Below are 18,294 nucleotides of genomic sequence, written 5' to 3'. Positions count from 1 at the left end.
ATTAGCCCATCACAAGCAAGACGTTTTGGTATCCGATACAGTTTTGTTCTACAGTAAATCAATAATAAGTCTTATTTATCGTCTTAAATTTTAAAACGGGTCAAATAATATTATTTAGTAGGTTTCTTGAGAGATCGTCACCCGCTAATTTAGTGGGGGAGACATAATAGGAAAAAAAGAAATTTTGTGGGTCCCTCATCTTATCATGTGATAGGTCTCTCAATAACGCTATTGAGAGACCGTCTCTCTGTAGTTTTTGTGTTATTATAGTATTATGGTGGTGTTGTCTTAAAACGGATAATACATGTCTTAAACGAGAATTTGTGTTTATTGTATGGATAGTAGCAAGGTTAGGCGGGGTTATCTGAGTAGTAGGGAATAGGGATGTTCGTCCCGGCTTAATAATGAGAAATTCAAAGTTTCAAGTGAAATTATTGATTTTTTTTGTAGTTCGTTGTATTACATTGATAGTTCTCAACTTTTGTTGTTGGAATTTACAATAGGTCTTGGTATAGATGGATGGAGCGAACAGATGGGTAAAGACCTCTAATAAAATGGGTAGGGGAGACAAGGTGGGGCACCCCCATGTGCTTTCCACTTTATAGCAAATGGGTATTTTGTGAGGGAAAATAGTATCCGTCTATACGTATAGACGGATAGTGTCCGTCTATAATGAGAATTTGTGTGGAATTTATCCCCATTCATAACGTTAAATCTTGATTCAGCCACTAGTTATGTGTATGACGTGCAGGGGCGGTCAATGAGTTCAAGAGGCTTTATTCAAATTATTTTGCAAAGGCTCTACATTACAATTGCTAAATCCGAGTCACAGTCACCCCACACATATAAATTGTCATTCCTTCATTTGCAATTAAAATGCAATTAAATTTGATAATGATAAACAAAACTAATCATTCCACATTAAGAAATTTGCTAATGAAAACGAGTAAATTTTGTGTAAGACAGTTTTACATTAATATAACTGTAAAATCAAATCAAATACAATCATATTATGAAGTAAAATCGGTTATTAAATGGTCCCATTTTATAATGAATTTGTATAAAACCGTCTTATTCAAATATTTATAGAAAATAAATATTGTATCTTATATCAGTAAGTCTCCCTATCCGTCACAACAAGCTTGTGACGAGTCAAATATCACACACATTGGTAGATAAAACCAAAATCTAAATGCCTACAAGAACACAAATGACTTGTCTTTATCTAGCTATGTGGGTTTTATTTGATCCGTCGTAAATTTGTGACCAATATTAGCCGCCATAAATGTGAATTTGTGAACTTACATAAATGAGGAGGGGACTTCAACGGAATGTGAACAAGTGGACAATGAATATTGTTAGTTTGTTACAGAGATAAACTAAATACAGTCCGTCTTGTTTAAGACCGTCTTATTTCAGACCGCAATAAGACCTCTCACAAGTGAGAAGCACATGGGTGGTGGACCACCCCCATGTGCTTTCTCACTCACACCCTAAATGGGTTTTTTGTGAGAGAAAATGGTATCCGTCTGACCATTTCAGACGGATATGACGGTCTGAAATAAGAATTTGTGAACTAAATAATGATGGAATTGAACCAATCCGTTTTCTTTCTACTTTTAGCGTAGAATTAGACTTTTTTTTTTTTTTGAGGTAAAAGCCCGAAGGCCTTACTGTATTAATCTGGAATCAAACATAGCAGCATTGTTCGCGATCGGAGGTAGGATATTCGACCACACCACTCTACCAACAGTTCTAGGAAATAAATGAGCTAAAGAATGAGCAACCATGTTGTTGTCTCGACCCGTATACGACCATAAAACAGACTCGAAAGAAATACATAAATTGGAAATGTCATCTAGCAATAAATAAAACATGCTCCTGCCCTTTGCTTTCCTTTTCAACGCGTCAATCACCACTTGACAATCACTTTCCACGACGATCTTTGTATGCCCTCTTCTCGCAGCTTCGCATACACCTTCAAACACCGCACTAGCTTCCGCCATGTGAGCCTCCCACGTAACCTCCTGCACCACCGAGAGCCCCCAAAGCACCTTGCCTCTATCATTTCGACTAACCACCCCCACACTCACCCCTTCTCCCTCCTTTATGCCCGCATCAACATTAATCTTCACAAACCCCACCGAGGGAGCCACCCATCCTCTCTTCTCAGACTCCCTTCCGCCATGGACGCCCTCCACATTACGGTTCGCTCTTAGGAAGCCACCCCCTTCCATCTCCTCCACCACATCCAAAACCCTCTTAACAATCAAATTCGGATTCACTTCTCTAGCTTCAAACACCACCTTGTTACGATGCTCCCATAGCGCCCAACAACCCACCATGAATAGAACCTGCTCTCGGTGCCCAAACTCCCTCCATCTCGCCTCCACCCAGTCGCGTATACCCATCCCCTCCCTCTCACCATCACCCAAATCGAGGCCCTCCCAAACCCGTGTAGCAATAGCACAATCCCTAAACAAGTGACAGCTCGTCTCGTTAAAAGAATTACAAAAAGAACAGAAAGAAGACTCACCTCGCACTCGGTTCGCTATGTTTGCTCTTGTTGCCAAAGCTTCGCTGCACAGTTGCCAGAAGAAGAGCATCACTCGGGGCCAAACCGGGACTTTCCAGAGCCTATTCCAGAGCCATTTCTCTCTCTCCCAATCCGACACCCCTCCTAATTCAAGCTCCATTCTTTCACCTGCTGATATAGGACCATTTTGCACTCTTTTTCCCTCTATTTTCATGCATATTCGACCCCCTTTAAGGCGGTTTTGTACCCCCTCTACTCTCGTTTCTAGTCCCGATTCCCTTTACTATGACACTTTGGCCCCCTTGCAGAAATTGAGGCGGGAACGGGCGAAACGAAGCTAGAAAGACGGGATTTCTAAGCTATGCATGAAAGATGAAGTGAATTATCTTTGAGAGAGTACCCTCACCGCAGCCAAGCAGAAATGCCAGCTACCGGGAGTACATTTACAAGGAAATGAAGGAAGAAGTATGAAGAAGCATCCCCAAATGGCCGGCGGCAGCTAGCCCTGGAAGGCATGTGAGCTTAACAAATACAAAGAAATGAAGAAGGTTACAGGAATCTCCCAGCCGGTCAAATGACCGTGGCAAGCGGTGGCCGGGAGTCCCTCCAAAAGCCAAAAGTCAAGATTGAAGTCAAGGTGCCCCACCGGTCAGGGGCCGTGGCCGGTTGACCGCCGTGCACACTGATGACTTCAAAACTTCAATTCAAAATCCAGAAACTCCCAGTAGGTCAAATGACCGTGGCGTCGGCCGGTGACCGGCGGGTTGACCGGGAGTGCGAGTACGTGTTTCAAAGCCCATTCCAAATTCTATCCTAATCCTGGTGGAACCTATAAATACCCTCTCTTAAACCCCTTTGTACACACAACCCTAGATCTGAGAAACATTCCATATTTATTGTAATACCTCCTTAATCAAGTTCTAATATTTCAATAATTATTATTAATATTTAGCAAGAATTAGTTAGTTCTAGTAATAGTCAATTGTTTACACTTGTTTGTTGAAGTTTGTATTGGGGATTTTGAAGGGTTTTCCTTCTTATTAATCAATCAAGCATTCATCTTTCCTTTTGTTGGTATAATTCCTCTCCTTTCTTTTACTTGTTTATCATTTGTTTACATTTTCCTTGTCTTTTGATATTGCTATAACATTCATCATGTCTCCTCCTTGTGTTGTTTGCTTTTCTTCTCTATTTAGCATAATTTCCCTTAACATGAGTGAGTAGATCCCTTCTAGGGTTTAGGGTGATTCTTTATGGAATTTATGGGCATGATTCTTTGAATATTTTGGTCTTTGGTGAAATTGTTTAACTTTCCTATTCATTGCACTCAAGGTGTTTGTTGATTTGCTCAAGTGAAAGCTTTTGCCTTTCTTCCATTATTGCTTAATTCTCCCTTGGAATGAAAGTTTTTGGGGGTCTTGATGTGTGTCTAGGAGGGGTGTGATACTTAATGAAAATTAGTAGCCACCTTTAAGATAGCCAAGACATTGGTTCTTCATCTTAGGTTAATCTCTCACCATTGACCCTTTTTGATCTTCATGTTTGCCCCTAAACCATATTGATGACCCCGAAGGCCCTAGCTTTTAATTAACCGTATTCATTATCATCAACTTGTTTGTCTTTTGCTCTAGTGATTATAACCAAAACCCTTTCTTTTAATTTTGATTAAACTTGACTCCTAATCGAACTTTGTAGCAACCCCCGCCATCCTTGAGTTCGACCCTACTAAATACTACGCTTTTTCGGGTTTTACAAATAGTTTTGGTATAGGAAGTAGACGACAAATTTCCTAATTATCAAATGGCGCGTTCTTGCGGGATGGCGTTAGGTTATGCTTAGTTTTATTTAGAGTCTTTGCTTTAATCTTGTCTCGATTGTTAGTTTGCTTTAGTAGTTGATTGTTGTTTGTAGAGTGTGTGTGATTTTTGCCTTTCCCTAGTGTGTAAAAACACTAGGAGACTTACGATTCGTTAAGTGTATGCCTAGAAGGAATCACCAAGCTCTTCTATTCAACTCCGACCCCGAGAGGCTTTTTAGGACCTTGAGGACTAGGACTCTTGAAAGAGTAAGGAATAATTCCACCCAAGCAAACATTGATCAACCAAACTCACACATCCCACAAAATTTTGATACAACAACTACGATTCAACCAAATACCACAATTGAGACTTTAGTAGAGAACCCCTTTCATAACTTCCTTAATTACAATAGTCCACCTCAAACACCACCACATCAAGAACCAAACCACCCACCACAAATGGCTCTTAGAGATCACAACCTACCTAACCATAATGATTCATGTAATCCCATCAATTTTGGCACCTTGGCCCCAAACAACTTTGAAATGCATCCCGCCCAAGTCGGGTTAGTTGAGAAGGACTTGTTTGGAGGTCATATTGAGGAGGATGCCCATGCTCATCTCCGGAAGTTTAAGAGGAAAGTTTCGATGATGAAGAAGAATGGGGTGTCCGAAGACACCTTGAGAATGATGTTGTTTCCGTTTTCGTTGACGGGCAAAGCGGACCGGTGGTTGAACATTCACCCACCGGATACTTTCACTACTTGGGATGACTTAGCCCAAGCATTTATGGCCAAGTACTACCCTTCCTCAAAGACCGCGATGCTCCGCAACGAGATCCATACGTTCCAACAAGAGGATGGGGAGTCCTTAGGTGAGGCTTGGGACCGTTATCAAGATTTGATAGCAAGTTGCCCCCACCATGGAATACCGGAATGGTACATTACTCAAACATTCTTCCAAACTCTACTACCAAGAACTAAGGAGATGGTAAATGCCTCCGCGGGGGGAGGTTTTGACCACTTGAATGATGAAGAGGGCACGACATTGATCAAAAAAATGGTAGACTCGGAGGCAAACTATGGTTCTAGAGGGAACATGCTACGAAGGAACGGGAAATTTCCTAAGGAAAATGCCTCCAACTCCGAGACAAATGCCAAGCTCGACTTGCTCATAAAGCAATTTGAGAAGTTTTCAAAGAATCAAGTGAACCAAGACGCGACCTCATATGGGCCGCCCATGGAAGAAGTTGCTCAAGTCGCGAGTTGTGAACTTTGTGGAGGAAGTGGTCATACATATGACTTGTGTGGCAACAATTACAATGGTGCCTATGAAGAGAATGCTCAAGAGGTGAACGCTTTTCAAAGTTACAACAACAATCCTAGACCACCAAGGCCTCCTTACAACAACCCAAACACCTACAATCCAAATACCAATTTCTACCACCCCGGGTTAAGGAACCACCCCAACTTTAGTTACAAAAGCACCAATGTTCAAAACCCCCAACATCTCCAACCACAAACCTGTAGACACCTCGTTTCTGCACCTCCCGCAAACCACCCGGTGATGATTGGGCCGCATGTTTGGTACGCGGAACGATTTATGACAGTTCGTAAGATTATCGTCAAGTGATTGCTCAAATATTAATGTCTACCTCTTAGTTGTCATCTACGTCCCGATACGGTCGTTTTGACAGTAATTAGAGTACATTTGGAGTCTGGGTCAAAAACCGTCTTCATTTCTATAAACCGTCAAATCCCGAGTCAAAGCAATGTGCTTGTCTACCTAAGGTTAGTATGTCATAAAATGTTGAGATTATATCTCATTTTGAGTCCCGTGTCACTTCATTAGGCTAAACTAAAAGTTTACATTAAAAAATGTGCATTTCATTTAGCTAAAATGACAACCCGAACTTTAGGCCCGTTTTACGAGGTGATAAACACTTTTTTGAGTCAGGCCTATTTCACAGAAAGTTCTAGATCTCTTTCTTAGCTTTCCAACGCCACCGAAATCACCTTAATCCGAGTCTTGTAGAGAAAGTTATGCCTAAAATACGACAGGCTGTCAAACGCGTTTTCTACGCGCAGAGGAACCTATCCGGGAAAGGACGCAGCAAGTGCTGCGCCTCTTCAAAGGGACGCAGTGCCTGCTGCGCCTCTTCCCCAGGGCTTTCTTTTTGTCCAAGTTTCCGCGTTTAACCTAAGTCGGTTATTTCCGGATCTTTCTTTCCGTGTCCTAGTCTTACCATAATTCCGTCGTGTGATTAGTATAAATAGGAGCTTTCGTTCCTCATATTTCTCACGCGAGTGTCCGCCCTTCTCTTCTCCCTTTGCATTCTAGACTTTGTTCTTACTAATTGGCGCCTACGTGCTTGGACTTCCGACCACGTAAGCTCGGATCTTTCCGGGTACCAGCCTCTCCGTTGCATGACCGACCAATTTGACCAACTACACTTAATCAACCTTAATTAATTAATCGTTTTCCTCTTACGAGGGCACTTTCTTTGCATTCGCGTCGAGCATCACTAATCGATATCTTAGTCCTTCTCGTTCCGTCAACATGTAAGTCTGAGGGTGTAATAATCCTCTTTTATTTATTGTTATTTATTATATATTGTAATCATCATTGTCAGATTCACGTCGAAAGCATCTTTAAAACCGATTTCTAAAACCGTCTTTAAAACCTTTTTTGCTAATTTCCAGTAGACAGACGTCGAGAAAAGACGCAAAGAATCGCGCCTCTTGAAGGAGCGCGACATCTGCTGCGCCTCTTCGTGAGGCCGCCGCAGCTTCTCGCTTCTTTTCTTCTTCCTCCCCTCTGTAAATTCGTCTTTTGTTTTATTTGTTTTCTTTTGTTTGTTCTTTAATTCGTTCGTATAATTATTTATCATTCATAATTCGTATGTATATTATTCATTCGCCATTAACATGTTTAATCATCATAAATCCGGCTTAAATCCCTTATAATCAATATTTGCGGGTTTTCGTCATAAATTCAATCCGGGTTTTAGAGATTCAATTTCATCATATTGAGTTTAAATTCATCCTTTGATACATTCTAATTTATTTATTCATTAATTTGTCATCAATTCATCATGTTTAGTCTAATTAATTTTGTTTAGTTTGTAGTTACTAATTAATGTTATTTCATCTCGTAATTAATTCTTTAGCATCCGTCTCATCCATGTTTCTTGTTTTATGACCCATTCATATGTAAATAATCCAATTAATCACTTTCATCCGAGTCTAAATAAAAATCAATCCTTAAAATCATCAAATAGCATTAACGGTTTTGCGATTAAAACCGCTTCACAGGCCCGAACTCACCCTTGGAATGAGACGCAGAATCGCCGCGCCTCTTCCAAAGGGCGCGATTACTGCTTCTGTTCGGGTGATTTCTGTCCCTGAACTCCTTTCTGCCTTGACATAGTTTAATTAGTCTACATATTAATTAACTAATATCCGTATTATCACTGACTTCTGTTCGTTTACTTTATTTAATTTTCTTTGTTTTATTTCTTTTATTCCTTTTTCTCAAATCATCCGTTTTAAAGGTATTTTCGACATAAATCGCCTAATCCAATGTAATTAATGTAATTTCCATTATTTATATTTATTATTATTGTATTTTGTATCATTTGTATGTTTTCACATGTAAATGAACATTAAATCCAACTTCGACCAAATTGCATGATAAATTAATTGTCAACCGACTTAGTCTTAATTCACATGTTAGGATTAATCAATGGATGTTGCATTGCATGCATATAGCCGACGATATATCGAGTATAAATAAACTTCCCTAATCATTAGTAGAGGCCGCTATCGAGGCGGGCGGGATTAGGTGTTCGACCAAAAGAGCTTCCTAATACGTACCCTCACCCCTTACTCCAGATCTCCGTGAGCACCCGTGTTCATTGGCATCCACGAGAGTCATTCTAGACATAGAATGCTAAGGGTAACGATTGCTTAGTGTTCATGTCACTACTTTGTGTCTTGACATGACACGAGGTATTCGAACGGTTCCAATTTCCCATAAAAATTGGTGGCGACTCCTTACAAAATGCAAACGCTTGTTTTCGAGCCCCTTCACTCCAAAGCGCCCCGTGGGCGTGCCCCATCATCACGGTTTGGCGACTCCGCTGGGGATATTACACTTACGTGTAGCTAGGGTGAAACTTGAACAAGGTTAGGGAATAAGTTTGTACAAGACAATTGTCGGTTTTCATAACTCGGTCTTCCTAGACCGTTTATTCGGCCTTCCTAGGCCCAACCCAACCCATTCGACCAATCGTCCCGTCTAAACGGTCCTCATTCTTATTTGGGCCTAAGGATGGATAGCGATTGACGTCATCCATACCATGATGCTTACTCTTGTTTGTATCAAGGGCCTTCACTACTTGAGGAAATGGACTAGGAATCGGCCTTACTCTTGTTTGGCACGAGCCTCTCCACAGACTTCGGGTTTGATGGTTCGGTATGGCAACCTACCCTTTAAACCAAAAACCCTTCTAAATGCACTCAGCATCCCGTTATAATGCTTGTGTAAACCTTATGTGATCACCATTTCTAAACAAAACTATGACGAATTTTCAAAAAAAATCAAAACCCTTTCTTTCAAACAAGAATTTCGAAATAAGGCCATGATTAGCGCAAAACCCAGTCGAAACTCTGTCCGTTTGTCGAATCAAACCTCGGGCCCAAAACCCATTTCAAAACCAAATACAAAAAAAAAAAAAAAAAAAAAACAAAAAAAAAAAAAAAAAAAAAACGTTTTCTAAAAAAAAAAAAAAAAAAAAAAAAACCAAAAAAAAAAAAAAAAAAAAAAACGTTCTATTCAAAATATTTTCAAACCATGTAAATGTAAATATGTAAATTCAATTGGGCTAAGTTAGAGTCAAAGTTCAAACCGGCTATGTCCTAGTCGAAACTCCGGCGAGTCATGAACCTGTCTTCCATTACATTTTGGGTCTTTTCAAATTCAAGTCAAGTCCTAAGGCGTCACGCCGTCATTTTGGACCCCCTACCCCAATTCAGTTAGGATCTAAACACTCGAGTCACACGTTCCGAGGCTCAACACACGAGTCTCAATGGGCCTCATATTTGAGTCTAAACTACAAGAGTCTTCCTAACACCTATAAGCAAACTCGAGTCCAGAATCAACATGTGTCATCAATCCCGTCAATAAGGTCAATCATATAAGGGTCACTCTGTCAAAGTCAACACTCGAGTCTAAAGGTCAAGGTCAAACACCGTGGATTCAAACACGAGAAGTCGCTCACGACATTTCATGAATTCACAAGTCAACTCTAGATTTGTCATCTTGTCCCTTCCTTTGTTGGTTGCCTTAGTATGCGTGATCCCATGTCGAATCGAGTTATAATGCGCGTCATTTCTGTCGAGTAGGAATCCAGCAAGTTCCGTCAATCAGCAAAGTCACGAAGCAGATCAAGCCACCATCACCGCGTCTCTCCAAGATGTTTATGCCATGGTCCTAGGAGTTCAAGCTACAGTGGAAAATTTGAGCATTCGCGTCTTCACCCTTGAAAATGCAATGGTGGAAAAAAACATACCACCTAGGGAAACCTCTAGTCTAGGTCATCCAAAGCTTACCTCTTGTAATAACAATCGTTCTAGAAAGCCGAAAACAGCTGAAAGGAAACCTGGGAGGCATCAAAGGGTGCTTAACGATTTAGGCATGTCTTATGCCGATGCTTTGAAGAGACTCTCTGCCCAAGGCAAGCTACATCCAATAGGACCGACTCCGGATCCACCATTAGAGAAACAGGTGAACCTCTGGAAGGGCAACAAATATTGCTTATATCACCAAGGTAGAGGTCATGATATTGAAGAGTGTTTTCTCTTGAAACACACCATCCAAGATATGATCGAAGGGGGCATGCTTCCGAGCCACCTTCTTGTCAAGAAATCCAAGAAAATCGACCCTCTTGGGTCTAATATCATTAAACATGACGAAGAATCATCTCTAGACTGTTCTCATCTCCTCGATCCTTATGACAACGGAGATGTCAACATGCTTGAAGACGACGATATCCAAAATGGAATGCTCATGCTTTCCATTGCCTTCAACAATAGATTTGCCAAAATAGAGGGAGCTATTGATAGTCTAAACTCTCGGCTTTCCAACATAGAGAACCAGTTTGCTGAAATGGGTAAGAAGCTTGATGCCCAACCTCTCAAGATGAAAAGTGTCCAGACAAACCCTCAATTTGACAGTCTTAAGGAGAAAGTAACTAGTGAACGATCTATTCCTAACAACTCTCCAAGGTCATTTACAAAGGCTTCCGAAAATAAGGGCACACCTCCTAGGAAATTTACCAACATTGGTATTACATACACCGATGCCCTTCAGAGACTCATCGAACGACGAATGTTAAAGCCTATAGGACCTACTCCCGAACCCGAAAAGAAATCCAAGTTCTGGGATGGGAATTCCTACTGCAAATACCATAGAGGCAAAGGGCATGATACAGAGAAATGTTACAAATTAAAACATGTCATTCAGGATATGATCGAAAGCGGGAGGTTGTCCCTCTCAACCTTTAACCCACAAGGTAGCTTGGACAATCCTCATGGATATACCACTTATCAAGAAACTCTTCTTGACTGTTATCCTTCCAACGTTCCCAATGATGAGGACGAGGTGCTCAAATGGGTGAATGCTCAAAGCCGGATGTCGAAGCCCGTTGCTGGAAGGGAAAATGTTCAAGCATGGGCCGATGATTACGAGTCTAGTTCTAGGATCGAGTCAAAGTCCGAGTCCGAGTCCGAGTTTTAGGCTTTCTATCTCATATTTGTTCTAGTAACTTTCTTCGTGTCCATTTCCATTCCTAGTGACAACCAGGGGTCATCCCACACGAGTCACATGTCTTCTCGAGTCTATGTTAAATACATTCATTATTCATTTCAATAAAAGCACACTTTTCAATCCACATATTCTATCATATCTCTTATCTTCTACCCTTTTCCTGTGACAACAAGAATTGGTTTGAGACATTTTTTTTAAAAAAAAAAAATGACAACAACAACGCATGTCAGTCGATGTGAGTACACTTAGGTGATGTTCCGTTCAAAGTTGTAGAGGACCTGAAACTCCGTGTTCTTTTCTTTACCTATTCCATGTCTGGCAATAGAAACCACAATATAACCCTAGTTTAGGACGAGCCTATCTCAAGAGATTCTAGGACGAATCCAAACCGTCTCCCTTGTTAACAATCCATGACGGAAGGCAAGCCCATTCCCCACAATAAAAAACCGTGTTACTAAAGACCAACCCGTTTCACACAAAAGGTGCTAGTCTGACCCAAATCCATGGTAGCAAGCAAATCCAAGACGATACGAGCCATGATCAAAGACAAAGGCTCAATCAAGAGAAGTACCCAAAATCAATATCCAAAGCTGTAGTTATGCCTATAGCCCAAGACAAAAGAAAAAGGCTCAATCAAACAAGTTAATATCCAAAGTCAAAGTCATCCTCAAAACCTGAATCAAGAATCGACCAAGAATCAGTCCAATCAAGAACGAGCAAAAATCAAGTCTTTGAATGGAATAATGCCGAAGTCTATATAGAATCAAGACATCAATGAAGATGGTCAGCTAGCACCCTCACTTAGCCTTTCACATCACACCCTAAGTCCTTCCTGAGACCGTTACCAGGGAGATAGTTAGGAATTTTGAGAATCCTCTCAAGCTCGTCAAATATACCCATCCTTTAGGGCCAGGACATGGAAACTTGATCCTACATCATTTTAACCTACCCTTTATGTGCTCAGGCTACATCAAGCCAAGAGACTCCATTTCCAAGCCACATTACAAGCCATAATCCCATTGAGCCTTAACACCACAAAATCAAAACTCCAGAGATTTGTTCATCAAAGCCTCTTATTACCGAGCTCCACATTCCAAATATCCAATCCAGTTTTACCTTGACCCATACACGGAGTCTTCAAATACTTTGCTACCTAGAACGGGACATACCCATATCATCCTTAGGGTCCACTTTTAGGTGTGCTCACGTGACAAGGAAACTTTTACAAACCAAGTTATACCTCTTTGGTCTATGATCATAGGGAGTTATCTCAAATCAGTTCTTCGAGTCACCAAAGGAATATTACCCTTGTGACCCCTGCACTTTAAGGTCCTAACAACTTGGCTTAGGCACACACTTGAACTACGATCTGGTTTGATTTCACCTCCTCAGGTGAATACGTAGGCAGTCCTCAGGGACACAACCATCCCCACTTCTAACTTTCAATCTCAATTATCAACCACCTCAACCATCAACTTTCAACCTCTATTTCAACCTTCCAACTTTCAATCTCAATTAACATCCCTTCTATAATCAACACCTCTATACTGGGGGCTCCTTATTGTCGCCCAGTCTCCTTGTTTACCAAATTCCAAAGTCATCTTCTCATCTTGGGGGCTTCTCTTCCAAGATGCCACCCTTTCTTTATTCCTTTAAGTCTAGCTAGCACTCGGTCCGGACAATGACGAAGGTCTTAGATCAATTCTCCAAGTCATCGTGCCTCAAGAGGGGTCTCTTTTACAGCAAACGGTGGTGAAAGAAGTCCTAGTAGACAGCTGATCCATGGCTCATGCCTTGCTTTTATATGCCCCCATCATTCTTACAATTCTTCTACCTTTGGAACCGATACGCATTGTCACCCGTACTTGGCTGGGGTTGCGCATACTTAAGCAAAGTCTGTCAAGGTCATCCTTGTGTCGCGTCAAATCTAAGTTAGTGTCGTGTCGATCAAACTTAAGTCTACATTTCACGTCCACGTCCATATGAGGTCTGCGTCATGTCAAGTCATGTGTCTAAAGCCCATTTGAATATGCATAACGCATTACAAATGACAAACTTCTTTGAACAAGTTTTAAACGACTTTTAAAACAAAAAACAAGTTTTGCAAAACCTATGTGTTTCCTCATTCAAGGTCCATGTGATAATTGCTTACGTGCACATATTAGATTGCATCCTTGTGTGGCTACTAACCATGCAGGTAAGTATCAGAAGCAGTGCTCGCTCTAACTGGGGGCTTCGCTCAAGTCTCCATTCTCCCAGTAGCAGCATATTTTGCGATGTTGCTCACCAAGGGTTCTTCCATGACGGTCAAGATGTTCCTAATCGTCATTTCTCCCCAGCGCAGCAGTATTTTGCAGTATTGCTCACCAAGGGTTCTTCCATGACGGTCAAGATGTTCCTAATCGTCATTTCTCCCCAGCGCAGCAGTATTTTGCAGTATTGCTCACCAAGGGTTCTTCTTCGACGATCAAGATGTTCCTAATCGTCATTTCTCTCCAGTAGCAGCGTATTTTTGCGATATTGCTCACCCAACGAGAGTTTGCTTGAGGACAGAAACAGGCAGATTCCCCAAAGTCATCGTTTTATTCCCCAATGAGAGTTTGCTTGAAGACAGAGACAGGAAGATTCCCCAAAGTCATCATTTCATTCCCCAGTGAGAGTTTGCTGGAGGACAGAAACAGGCAGATACCCCCAGGCGATCCTTCATCCCTTTAGGTAACCCTTTTCGTGATAGACCTTCATACCTTTAGATAACCCTTTTCGGATAAACCCTTGGATCTTTCATAAACTTGCATGTACCTTTAGGTAACCCCTTTCAGGATAAACCCTTAGATCTTTTAGATCCTTTAGATATCTTTCAGAATAATCCCTTCAGACAACCCTTCACATGATTCTTTAGATAATCTTTTATACCCCTTAGATGACCCTTTCAGGATAATCCTTCCTTCAGCCTTATCCCTTCAAGATAATCCTTCATATGTTTATCCTTTCAGTAACCTTCAAATAACCCCTTTTCAGTTTAAGTCCCCTTTCAGTCCTTTAGAGAGAATTATCCTTCATCCTTCCTTCAGTGAGAGGTAGCCTTCAGAGTTAGCCTTCGAAAGTGTTAAGAAGTTTCTTCAGTATCCCTTTGACCCCTAATGCCTTCGGACACCAAGTTATCTTCGCACGAAAGAATTTTGCCGAAGCGTCTTGATTCCGTTTCACCCAGGGGGTATCTCGGGTATGGTTTCTTCTTATGGCTGGCGAGCTTCCTTACGTAGTCTAATGGACTTTAAACGACCCTCCCCGATAGTCGACGGACTCTAAAATGTTCCCCGACGACGGTCCTTGGTTCGGACCCCTTGAGCGCCTCGCGTCGCCATAGTTGTCGAGGTTGTAATCTTGATTGACCTGATGGCTATACTTTGACTTTCGCCTTGTCCAAGCCTCAGTCAAAGTGGGGGCTCTGTAGACACCTCGTTTCTGCACCTCCCGCAAACCACCCGGTGATGATTGGGCCGCATGTTTGGTACGCGGAACGATTTGTGACAGTTCGTAAGATTATCGTCAAGTGATTGCTCAAATATTAATGTCTACCTCTTAGTTGTCATCTACGTCCCGATACGGTCGTTTTGTGATAATTAGAGTACATTTGGAGTCCGGGTCAAAAACGCCTTCATTTCTATAAACCGTCAAATCCCGAGTCAAAGCAATGTGCTTGTCTACCTAAGGTTAGTATGTCATAAAATGTTGAGATTATATCTCATTTTGAGTCCCGTGTCACTTCATTAGGCTAAACTAAAAGTTTACATTAAAAAATGTGCATTTCATTTAGCTAAAATGACAACCCGAACTTTAGGCCCGTTTTACGAGGTGATAAACACTTTTTTGAGTCAGGCCTATTTCACAGAAAGTTCTAGATCTCTTTCTTAGCTTTCCAACGCCACCGAAATCACCTTAATCCGAGTCTTGTAGAGAAAGTTATGCCTAAAATACGACAGGCTGTCAAACGCGTTTTCTACGCGCAGAGGAACCTATCCGGAAAGGACGCGCACAAGTCTTTGCGCCTCTTCAAAGGGACGCGATTACTGCTGCGCCTCTTCCCCAGGGCTTTCTTTTTGTCCAAGTTTCCGCGTTTAACCTAAGTCGGTTATTTCCGGATCTTTCTTTCCGTGTCCTAGTCTTACCATAATTCCGTCGTGTGATTAGTATAAATAGGAGCTTTCGTTCCTCATATTTCTCACGCGAGTGTCCGCCCTTCTCTTCTCCCTTTGCATTCTAGACTTTGTTCTTACTAATTGGCGCCTACGTGCTTGGACTTCCGACCACGTAAGCTCGGATCTTTCCGGGTACCAGCCTCTCCGTTGCATGACCGACCAATTTGACCAACTACACTTAATCAACCTTAATTAATTAATCGTTTTCCTCTTACGAGGGCACTTTCTTTGCATTCGCGTCGAGCATCACTAATCGATATCTTAGTCCTTCTCGTTCCGTCAACATGTAAGTCTGAGGGTGTAATAATCCTCTTTTATTTATTGTTATTTATTATATATTGTAATCATCATTGTCGATTCACGTCCGAAAGCATCTTTAAAACCGATTTCTAAAACCGTCTTTAAAACCTTTTTTGCTAATTTCCAGTAAGACGACGTCGAGAAAAGACGCAAAGAATCGCTGCGCCTCTTCGAAGGAGCGCAAGATCTCTGCGCGCTCTTCGTGAGGGCCGCCGCTTCCTCGCTTCTTTTCTTCTTCCTCGTCCTCTGTAAATTCGTCTTTTGTTTTATTTGTTTTCTTTTGTTTGTTCTTTAATTCGTTCGTATAATTATTTATCATTCATAATTCGTATGTATATTATTCATTCGCCATTAACATGTTTAATCATCATAAATCCGGCTTAAATCCCTTATAATCAATATTTGCGGGTTTTCGTCATAAATTCAATCCGGGTTTTAGAGATTCAATTTCATCATATTGAGTTTAAATTCATCCTTTGATACATTCTAATTTATTTATTCATTAATTTGTCATCAATTCATCATGTTTAGTCTAATTAATTTTGTTTAGTTTGTAGTTACTAATTAATGTTATTTCATCTCGTAATTAATTCTTTAGCATCCGTCTCATCCATGTTTTACTGTTTTATGACCCATTCATATGTAAATAATCCAATTAATCACTTTCATCCGAGTCTAAATAAAAATCAATCCTTAAAATCATCAAATAGCATTAACGGTTTGCAGTTCCGGCTTCACAGCCAGAACTCACCCTTGGAACAGACGCAGCAACTGCTGCGCCTCTTCCAAAGGGCGCAGTGCCTGCTGCGCCTGTTCCAGGGTGATTTCTGTCCCTGAACTCCTTTCTGCCTTGACATAGTTTAATTAGTCTACATATTAATTAACTAATATCCGTATTATCACTGACTTCTGTTCGTTTACTTTATTTAATTTTCTTTGTTTTATTTCTTTTATTCCTTTTTCTCAAATCATCCGTTTTAAAGGTATTTTCGACATAAATCGCCTAATCCAATGTAATTAATGTAATTTCCATTATTTATATTTATTATTATTGTATTTTGTATCATTTGTATGTTTTCACATGTAAATGAACATTAAATCCAACTTCGACCAAATTGCATGATAAATTAATTGTCAACCGACTTAGTCTTAATTCACATGTTAGGATTAATCAATGGATGTTGCATTGCATGCATATAGCCGACGATATATCGAGTATAAATAAACTTCCCTAATCATTAGTAGAGGCCGCTATCGAGGCGGGCGGGATTAGGTGTTCGACCAAAAGAGCTTCCTAATACGTACCCTCACCCCTTACTCCAGATCTCCGTGAGCACCCGTGTTCATTGGCATCCACGAGAGTCATTCTAGACATAGAATGCTAAGGGTAACGATTGCTTAGTGTTCATGTCACTACTTTGTGTCTTGACATGACACGAGGTATTCGAACGGTTCCAATTTCCCATAAAAATTGGTGGCGACTCCTTACAAAATGCAAACGCTTGTTTTCGAGCCCCTTCACTCCAAGCGCCCCCGTGGGCGGCCCGCTGTCCACAAAACCCAAACCAATCCACCCGGTTTTGCTCAACCAAGAGGAATTCTCCAAAACCCAAGAAATAATTTTGGAAATCAAAACCAATGGTCAAGCAACAATCCACCCCAAAACTATGGCAACCAACAACAAGGGCACCAAGAGTTTGGTGGAAACCAAAGCAACCAAGGGTTTTACCAAGGGAATCAAGTAAATCAAGCAAATCAAGGATTTGGGCAAGGGTATGTTCAAGGGTCTCAAGAACAAGGTCAAGGATCAAACTTCAACAACTATGGTCCGAGAGGTAACTTTCAAGTGGGGCAAAACAACAACCAAGGTCCCAATGCTAGATATGACTATGGGTTCCCTTTACCCATAGCCAACCAACCTCATCAAGAACCCCAAGGTGAGCTCTCTCAAGTGGAGCTTTTGAAGATGATTAAGAACATGCAACTTCAACATAGCCAAGAGATAGCTAATTTTGCAAAAGCTACTCAACAAGAACAAGCAAACTTGAGAGCTACATTTCTTAAGGACATGAGGGAAATGGAATCTAGGATGGCTTCTCATGCTATGGCTAACCCTCAAAGGCCGCCCGGTGGTTTGTTGGCTCAAGGACAAAGCTCCAAAGATGCATCAAATAGCCACCATGCTCATGCGGTAGTGCTAAGGAGTGGTTTAGAGCTTGAGGACCCTTACAAAGATCTTGAGTTGGAAGTTGATGAAGATCCCAAGGGGAATGAGGTAGAAATGGATGATGAAGAAGAAAGCTCACCCATTGAGGCTTCGGGTAAAGCTAATGAAGACAAGAAAGGAAAGAAAGCTTGTGAAGATTTGACTAGAAGAGGAATTCAAGTGGACAAGGGTGTTGATGGATATGTGGAAGACCTCCCTTATGAGGAGGAAGCTATTGAAGAAATACCCTTGCAACATTCTAAAAAGGTAACAAAAAGTTCGGCTCCTCCAAAGGTATCTTCCAATTCCCAACTTGTTTCTAAAATTCCTTACCCTTCAAGAGCCATAAAGAGTAGGGAAAACCTCAAGTATGCAAAATTTTGTGATATGCTTGAGAAACTTGAGGTTACCCTACCCTTTACGGAGG

At 41.1% G+C, this 18,294-nt stretch overlaps 1 non-coding gene across 1 annotated transcript; it reads right to left on the bottom strand.

Moving 5' to 3' along the window:
• Positions 1 to 5,156: 5,156 nt before the first annotated feature.
• LOC141624940 (small nucleolar RNA R71) lies at positions 5,157 to 5,263 on the bottom strand. Its single transcript, XR_012534742.1, has one exon. It is a non-coding gene; the product is annotated as a small nucleolar RNA R71 (small nucleolar RNA).
• Positions 5,264 to 18,294: the final 13,031 nt, after the last annotated feature.

Source organism: Silene latifolia, chromosome X, assembly GCF_048544455.1.
Source record: "Silene latifolia isolate original U9 population chromosome X, ASM4854445v1, whole genome shotgun sequence".
NCBI classification, from domain to species: domain Eukaryota; kingdom Viridiplantae; phylum Streptophyta; class Magnoliopsida; order Caryophyllales; family Caryophyllaceae; genus Silene; species Silene latifolia.
Note: the sequence above shows the minus strand (reverse complement) of the source record. Positions and strands in the feature narration are given on the sequence as shown.